Genomic DNA, 10,045 nt, shown 5'->3' with positions numbered 1-10,045 from the left:
GACAAGACAAGCTTCCTTGGTCACTCATTTTTCTTAGAACACAACTGACTTCTTTCCGTGTTCAGGGTCAGTTCTGTTTCAAACAGAAAATGTGGCCTCTTGGGGCCATTAAGCCCCCCACATACTCGGCATGGATATAACACACTTACCTATACCCACTTTGAGGGACTCCCATGTGTTGTGGGTCTACCAGATTTCTTGGTTCTCACCAATTGGCTCTCACAATGCTATATACAAATGGAGCAGCAAGGAACAACAGTCACAGATTTCTGGGACCTCATCTGCTCATATGCACTCTCCATTGTCCCACTGGACTTCAGCTACAAAATACAAGTGCAAAGATCAGGTTATTAAGAATTGCAGAACCCAGCACAGAGCCCTTCTAAATGTGGGTCTTGAGTTGACTATGTAACACTTTGCACATCCATGAAGCCCATCCTGCTTACACAGCTTTGCACAGGTTGGGAAATCCACATATGACAGTCTATGGAGATGGGTGGGCCAACAAAGAAGCATTCAGTGACACATCATTGTGGAGTGACCATTTTCACCAATGCATCCACTGAAGGATGCCTCTGAACGATGCTGCTCTATCATTCTAATATTGCCAAATTGAGATACTATTGTCCTGTTCCTCAGTGGTGTTCCCATCCCCAAATAAGGACATTAGTTTTTAAAAAGCAAATGAACACAAATATAATACATAAAAATACATAAATAAAACTTTAAACTCAGCCAGTAGGAATGAATAAAGACTACCAAATTATCTAACAGTGTTAGCACATTCCACTAACAACTCTGATGGTGAAATGTGTTTTAAATGTTATTTAATGAGCTACTCAAATGAGGTGCTGAATGTTTGCATATTGAAATGCATGCTTTTCTTCTGTTAACAGCTTTACTCATTTTGAAGTCATCCTTGTTTAGAGTAAAGAGAAAATTCTAGGAAAATGGCTCTTAAAACAGTTCAGTTTGCACCCTTCATTGTAATTCAAGAATTTTTAAAAATAATATAATTTGATTTAATGTAACTTGATACAACAAAGCACTACAGATTAGGAAGACAAGTTGACCTCAGCAAAAATGAGACAATGAGACGTGGTGTAAGATTTGAAAGAGAAGACTGACAATTTTTCAGGTCACTCAGACTTGTTCAGTCTTACACACTGGACTCTGAATCCAGGCATCCAGGTTCAAATCTTGGTGGGATTTATCATCTACTCTGAATTAGAATATTGTCATTTTGCAGCCCGCATGGAAACAGGGACGTGGGCAATGAGAGTCAGTGGTGACTCAAACCACGAGGTGGAACGCTGAAGGGAAAATGACAATGGATGGGGCAGGCTGATAGCCCATGAACTCACTGACCAATGTTAATATCTCTAAAGGAGCTATGTCTCCTTATAGAAATACACACTACCACCTAGGAAATATTAACAACAACAACAACAACAACTGAACCTGAATCTGACCAGATGTATAAATCTAACCAGAATTTAGAAAAACATGCCAATTGACACCATGGGTATACAATCATCAAAGTCCAGCTTGTGGGAAGCACTATGGGAAAAACAACCTAGCTTCCACAAATGAATTGCAAGGAACCAAGAATGTCAGAGAGGGGAAACCTATGGGTAAGACAGGATTTAGCCTACATATCATATATACCTGCAATTTGTGAACCTTGTTTGGATCTTGATTCAAATACACCCACAGTGAAAAAAATATATGGGACAATAGGAACAGACGATAATTTGATACTATTTAGAAATCATTATTAGTATTTTACTTTTTAAATTTTTTAAAAAGATTTTATTTACTTATTTGACAGAGACACAGTGAGAAAGGGAACACAAGCAGGAGGAGTGGGAGAGGGAGAAGCAGGCTTCCCGCCATGCAGGGAGCCTGATGCGGGGCTCTATCCCAGGACCCTGGGACCATGACCTGAGCCGAAGGCAGACGCTTAACGACTGAGCCACCCAGGCGCCCCTAATTATTAATATTTTAGGTGAGATGATGACACTATGCTCTATTTTCAGAAAAAAAATTATTAAATGTAGAGATTTAAAAAGAAACATTTACAGATACAATTAGATGATGTCTGGAATTCAAAACAATCCTGTAGTGGAAAGTGGGGAGGTCCCATCAAATAGACTGGTTGTGAGCTGGTAATTGTTGAAATCAGGTGATGGGTATGGAAGGGGGGAGGCATCATTTTATTACTATACTCTCATGCTTTACACTATTCTCTCTACTTATGTGTGTTTGAAATTTTCTATAATAAACAGTTTATTTATTCATTAAAGGTTTTTATTTATTTATTTGAGAGAGAGAGAGAAAGAGAGAGAGAGAGTAAGCTGGGCGGGGGGGGAGGGTAGAGGGAAAAGGAAAGAGAGAATCTCTAGCAGACTCCCCGCTGAGCACCCATTGCAGAGCTTGATCCCAGGACCCTGAGATCATGACCTGAGTCTGAATCAAGAATTGGAGGCTTTATCGACTGAGCCACCCAGGTGCCCCTATAATAAAAGTTTAACACATAAGGTTTTGAAAACAGTATTCAAGCAATTGTTTCACTGCATGAACTAGTCTCCTTATATATCCCACTTCTCTTCATGGCACCCACATTGCCCACTTTACGTAGCACACCTTGAAGCAGCTACAAGGTCACAAGTGTCCAACTTACAAGCCAGCCCCCACCATGTCCCCCTTGCCCTTCCTTCTTCTGTCTCCTACCTGAAAACAGATAGTCCAATACACGTTTAACCCATTAGATGTTTGCACCAGTGAACTTATTCTATCAGAGGTCAGTCCCCATTCATCCTGATCTTCCCCTCCCATGTTAGAATACATGGATACCAAGTCTGCAGCACTTCTTGGTGTAAACAGATGCGAACAAATACACTTATCATCTATGTCTGTCTTTTTTACTCAAACCCCTCCCCTCTGGCTTCATGAAACCCTTCAAACCTCCAAGTCTGGTGCCAAGATCCTTTTACACTTACCTCCATGCTTATTTCCCCACTAGAAAAGGAGAGTTTTAAAGGCAGCAAATGTTCCTAATTCATCCCTCTACCTCCAATTTAAGACACACTAAGAATTCAATAAAACTGGTTTTTGTGTGTCTGTGTGTTTGTTTTTGGTAAAGGAAGAAAGGGAAGGAAGGGAAAGGGGGAGGAAGAGAGAAAGGAAATGGTTAAAGACATTTACAGACTGAAGATTAACAGTGCCAGTGTTTGATTCGTGTATCCGGTAAGCCTGGGGGTTCATATTTTATATTTGAATAATGCTTTTACTGCTTACAACATGTTTTTACAAGTTCTCCAATCACAGAAAACAAGAGCTATGGAAAAATCATAAATGTTGGTGCCCAGTGCCCCTGTGCTTCCTGGAACGCGGTCCCCTGCAGATCCAGATGTGATGTAAAGCGGGTACCCATACTCTAGCCCCTCGGCAAAAGGCTTTGTGTGTCCTCAAAGGGACAGCATGAATAAGGCATCTTCCCTATTCAGATGGCCCCAGAGTTGAGACCCTTAAAGTTCAGAATCCCAGAACAACTTAACGGAAGGTTATTGATCCCAAAGCACTATTAAAATTCAATCTTTCTTTAGTCCCTGGAACCTCCAGCAAAAGCAAAAAGCAAAAGCAAAACTCAATCTTTCTAGACATAGATTTTTTTAAAGATTTTATTTATTTATTTGACAGAGAGAGACACAGCAAGAGAGGGAACACAAGCAGGGGGAGAGGGAGAGGGAGAAGCAGGCTTCCCACTGAGCAGGGAGCCCGATGTGGGGCTCCATCCCAGGATCCTGAGACCATGGCCTGAGCCTAAGGCAGACGCTTAACAACTGAGCCACCCAGGCACCCCCAAAACTCAATCTTTCTACACAGCTTTATGGAGCAACTACTACTGCCCTGGCCTTGTGCTCTGAGGGCAAAAACAAGAATGAAGCTTAGTTTTTATCTTGCAAAACCTGTCTGATGGAAATCTCTGTGCTTTTCTGTAGAAGTTGGGCTGTAAGCAGGAGAGAAATTGGAAACCTAAGAGTTGAAAACATCCTTCCTAATGCATGCACAGTCATATGAGTGCCTTTTCACCTTTTAGCTGACAGTCATTCATTCATTCATTCATTCATTCATTCATTCATTCAGCAGGTGTTTATCGCACATATCACACATATGCCTGGCTCTGTTCCAGACACAGGGAAGAGAGCCATGAATGGAAGAGACAACAGCATTGGCTCTCAGGAAATGTGTCTTCTGGCGCTGGACACCAACCCTACTCCAGCAACGGGGCTGGGCCCACTCTTCCTCACGTTAATGCGCTCAAACTGTTATTACTCATAGACTCTACACGTGGCTAAAGGATTGAATGACATAACCTGAAAATGAGATGAAATTACTCCCATGTAAGATTAATAACTTGATTTTCATTTCCTCGAATACAAAAGCTACAGAAACTAACGATTTGTGTTTCTGCCCAGGATCTGCCATTTGAGTTTTTCTTTCTCTTCTTGGATTCTTCTGCGCCAACCTCAGGGATTCTGTCTTCCTGGAATATTTTAGGTAACTATCAAGCCTCCCTGTGATTTAGCTCATTATCCTTTCACTCGTCAGGGCTCAGACCAGTTCTCCAGCAGAGGAAAATCACCTGAACACCACACACACTCAAGATTCAATCACCAAGGAGGAAAAGAAAAACACTGGACAAAAATAACACTGGTACATATAATACATTTTGTTTGTCTTTCAGATTTCAATTCAAACTTCACTGACTGACCCTCAAACCAGATCAGAATCAAGACTGTTCCTTTAAAACACTTATAATAGAGTCTCATAACTTTAATAGCATATTTATTTGGGTGATTATTTGATGTCTGTTTTTCCTTCTTTTTTTTTTAAGATTTTATTTATTTATTTGAGAGAAAGAGAGAGAGCACAGAGGGAGAGGGAGAAACAGACTGCCCGATGAGTGGAGGGCCTGATGTGGGACTCAATCCCAGGACCCTGAGATCATGACCTGAGCAGAAGGCAGATGCTTAACCGACCAAGTCACCCAGGTGCCCCTGATGTCTGTTTTTCTTCCCTACTACAGGGCACAGAGTACCCAGTCCATGAACACATGAAGCATAAAAAATATTGAATAAGTAGTTCTCAGACCCTGCATAAGCTACATATTGGAGAAGAATTACAAAGTACAGGATTAATCATTCAAAGTTAATATTTCATAATAAATTATTACATAAAAATGGTTTTAGAAATACATACTCTTTTTGAATAACAAACTAGGTAAAAATAATTTTTAAAGAATTAAAATTCCTATTAAAGGCAAAAAAGGAGGAAATATATATATGATTTCAAAGTTTACCAAAATGTACGTTATTTAAAGATAATTTGGTCTGGAAGATTCTATACCTTAGCTGGTTTTAATTCTGCATGTTCAAAAGTAGCTAATGTATAATTTCTGGAACACAGTAAACATATATGCTCTATTTAACCATCATTCTGCATGCCTTCCACCTGTCAGAAATAGATCATTTTTATCAGGTCTTGTCTGTTTGAAGTCAACTTCATTCTATTCATCAAGTTGACAATCTTAAATGAAAGTCAGTGTTCTATTTGATTTCCCACCACCATAATGTGCCTTCAGCTACAGAAATCTTCAAATTGCTTTTCCTAGGAAAGATCACAATATGATAAGCTCACAGCCGAAAAGCCTTAATAAATCAACTAGCATAGAGTATAAAAGTGAAAAATGTACTAACAGAGAATGTCAGATCTCATTTATTTTTAATTTTAATCTTTCAGTACACACATATCATTTTTATGTCTAAATATTATCTCTAAATCATCCATTCAAAAGGGGCTTTCAAACTAATTTAATTTCCGTATCCTGTATGAGCACTCACAATAAACAAAAACAATCTCTCAATGGCCAAACCACATTTTTCCTTGTCAGTGGATTAACCACACCCGGCCTTAACTTCTGGAGGGGAGCTGATTCACTGTCTCAGAACTTAAATTTTTTGACTTGTACCATGGTAGCTGGAAGAAATTATTCTGGGATCTACCACAAATGAGGGATGCCTCTGTATCAGTTTGGACCTGTTCAGCAACAAGTAATGGCAAGTGCATGCTCCAATAGTTCAAAACATCATTATTTTTTTAAAAAAGATTTTATTTTTAAGTAATCTCTACAACCAACAAGGGGCTTGAATCCACAACCCGGAGATCAAGCACGCTCCACCGACTGAGCCAGCCAGGCACCCAAAAACATCATTATTAACAGCAACTCGTAGGTAGGCAGACAGGCCCAGGGTTGGTCTGGCATCCAGCAATGCCATCAGCCACTTGTACTCCTCTCCTTTTCACCATGATCCTCAGCATGTGGGCTGTTGCCTTGCACACATCATGTGCTCACACAACAGTGTCTAAAGGGAAGAAGAGAAGAAGTCAGAGGAGCTGTCTTCTCGCCCTGCTGTCTCCCGCCCTTCTATCAGGGAGACAAATCTTTCCCAGAATTCCCATTTGAGCTCAAAGGCCAGAAGTAGTTCCATGCACACCCTGGACTAATTGTTAGCAAAAGAAATGAGGTTACCGTGATTAGCCTGGATCAATTATGATCCGAGAACTCACACTAACAAAGCAAAAAGAGACTTTACTGTTTGTAAATAAAGGAAGGACCACAACCAACCAAAAAAGATGGATTTATCCCTCAAGACCCCCATAATTCCATCTTTAGCAATTTAATTCATTGAACAGGGACATGAAGCGAAATAGGATAAGATCAAAATATACACAATTGATAAAATATTAGCCCTGAATAATTGAAGCTTTAATAAAAGGCTGAAAGAATTTCATTCTTACTTTTAAGATAATTCTAAGTGTGTTATAGTTACAATAAAGGCTTCATTAATGAATATTAGAGATTTACCATTTTCCTTTCAGATAGTGACCTTTAACATTTACTAAATGACATTTATTAAATTAAATGAACAAGTCCTCAAAAAGAAACATGCAATGGTAGAGAAGTGTCTAAATGTTAATGTTGAAAGCCCATGAATAATCTTTATGTCATCTCTGCAGAGGTATTTCATGATAAAGTGTGACCAGGTTACTGCCACCAAAGAAAGACATGTTGGGAGCACCTTCTTACTCTGCTGTCATCAACCATTATTCAGATTTCATACATACACTTCGCAACCACCTACTTATCAGTCTACCTAATTGTATCACCACTGTACCTATATTTATGATTTTGCCCACAAAGATATCAAAGGGGACTTATCAAGTCCTCACTTACACAAATTGACACTGTTTCTTTGGAGTACCAGTTCACCATTATATCCATCCTGGATATACTTTTTTCCTGAGTAAATTGGTGCTGGATCCCAATGGTCAGCTCTTCCTGGTCTAGGTTTCCCCTAACCATTCCTTTGAGCATGGACCCATGGTGTTGCCTGGGCTAAGCTCTCCATCCATTGGCTCAAAGATGGTTTCCCTTTGGAAATGGGGAACATCTGCCTTCTTTCGCTTCTCTGGACCAATTATTTTCTCCCTCATTCTTCAAATATCACATTACAGTGATACCCCAAGGACATCCCTATCTGTTTCTGTCCTCAGATGAAATGATTCAGGACAAGTTGCTTCAGATACTTTTGTCAATGTTTATTCCACTCTGAAATATCTTTCTCCTTGCCACAAAGCAGTGGAAGCCAAATGAAGGTTGAGTAGCTATGTTTTCTCCCTCTGATCTCTCACCTGGGCTACCTGCCCAAAGAATGAAACTTTACGATCCTTATACATTTTCTCGATCCAAATATAACATTGAAATGTACAATAATTTATTTTCTTTTACTTAGAAAATGAAGCATCTCTGACAGATTTGTAATGGTCATCAATTCTGGATTGCTATACCATTTCTCTACTCCTGTGTTTTTACAAATTCTCTTTAAATTTTTTCCGGTGAAAAGCTAATATTTTTTTTGTTCCCACTATTCATTCAGTAAATATTTTAAGCACCGACTACTACTTGCCAGGTGTTGAACTAGACACTTAACAAATGCCATCCCTAACCAACACCATTTGGATATTTTCCGCATTTTTTGATTAGGGGTTGTATGCATAGAGATCTTAATTAACTTGCTCAAAGGCCCACAGATATTAAATGGAGGTGTCAGAAACCCATACTACCTCCCAGCTCATTTGGGTGTTATGTTCCTAACACTACTAATAAGCATTGTCTACTTTGTGATACTTTGCCTTGCTTAGATGGCTCTCTGCTATGGTTAGCACGTGTCCATTTTATTCCTGAGCTCAGTGATAAACTCTGTGTTTATGGAGTGGCTGCTTCAGGCTTTAGATGCTTCCCGCCTATCATCTTCATCAAGATCATTCATAACTCTGATAGTGGCATTTCATTTTTATTGTGTTTCAAGTGCCTCCAATTATAACTCCGAGCACAACCAGTACCAAATTTAGAAAGGCAAAAAATCCAGGGGAAGTGGGGTGGCAAACCCCAGAGGAGAAGAGATGACATCAAATTCCCCTCTACCCCAAATACCACTCTACCTGATTGATGCTCATCCTTCCATCTCCCTCCTCATTCTCATCCCAGATGATTTTCCCTGCTCTCTGCCCAGGGCAGTGATGGTAAACTCCACACTGATCCCATAAGCCCAACTGACTTTCCCTCTTTTGCTCTTTGACTTCAGCTCTGACAATTTGCAAATCTCCTGCTCCTTGCTCCAATCCCTAGCTCCCCCTCATTTTCTATGCTCAGAACCCTCTCATTGCGTCTGTGCTACAAAGAAAACAAAACAAAACCCATGTTATAAAATGTCATCCTCTTGGATCACCTTTCTGTTAAGTGCTGTTGACAAAGGCATCACAGAACTTTTTAAAACTTACATTCTTAAATTCTTCAGTCCTCATCTAATGAAGCCTGTAATGCCCTTCTGCAGCAGTACCAGACTTGAAGATGATTTAATGAGGGTAGCCAAGAGTTGTTAAAAGCAAAGTTGTTGAAAGCACAGAGGCTAGAGCCAGAATCCCTGCAGAGAATCCTGCTTCTACCAGTCCCTTGGCTGTGTAATTTTTCCGTAAGGCATTTAGCTTCTCTCTGCCTTGGTTTCCATTTTACACAAAATTCAATTAAATATAGATTCTACTCCTAGAAAAGGTATAAGGATAAAATGAGTTAGGACTTATAAAGGGCTTAAAAAAGTGTCTGGCACATAGGAAGTACTACTTAGAGTTTATCAAATATATTTCTAAAAGAAAGAGAAGAGATAGCTTTACATTATTACAGAACCCAAAGAATCTCTGTTATAATGACAGGTTTGGTAGTTGCTAGAATGTTACTTTCTGTTATCTGAGAAAGAGAAAACTTGATCCCCTTAAAATAAAGGCAAGCCCTTAGGAAAAGTGAAGATAGTCACGGTTAAGTAGGTAGCCATGAAAATAGTCATGAAGATAAGATTTTTGGAAACAAAGCTCTAGGTGTGGACTCAAGGCAGCCACATAAGAAAAAAACTGATCAGAACAGTCAGAAATCAAACCAGAATATAAGAAAGTAAAGAAGCATAGACAGTTCACGTCTGATGATGGTACCCTGTTAGGAAGTGGCTTTGCAACTGATGTATCTTTCCAGGTGGTTCACATAGCATTCTTTTTCCATTTACCACTCATGTAAAATCAAACTCTCTTTTATTCATACTACATACAGTTGCAGTTTGGTGATGGGTAATGTTAGTACCTCCCTGTGCATTTTAAAGATTTATCTATCAATCTATCAATCTATCTATCTATCTATCTATCTATCTATTTATTTATTTGAGAGAGAGAGGACATGAGCAGGAGGAGCAGAGGGAAAAGGAGAGAAAATCTCAAGTCGATTCTGCCCTGAGTGAGGAGCTGCTGCGAGGCCCAATCTCACAACCATGAGATCACAACCAAAAGTCAGATGCTTAACTGACTGAGTCACCCAGGGGCCTCTTCCCTGTGCATTTTGAACCCACTATCTCATTTAAATGAACTAATACTGAGC

This window comes from Mirounga leonina, unplaced genomic scaffold (assembly GCF_011800145.1).
Source record: "Mirounga leonina isolate KUSES-001 unplaced genomic scaffold, KU_Mleo_1.0 Mir_165, whole genome shotgun sequence".
Lineage (NCBI taxonomy): Eukaryota > Metazoa > Chordata > Mammalia > Carnivora > Phocidae > Mirounga > Mirounga leonina.
The sequence above is the reverse complement of the archived record's forward strand: the minus strand, read 5'-3'. Positions refer to the sequence as shown.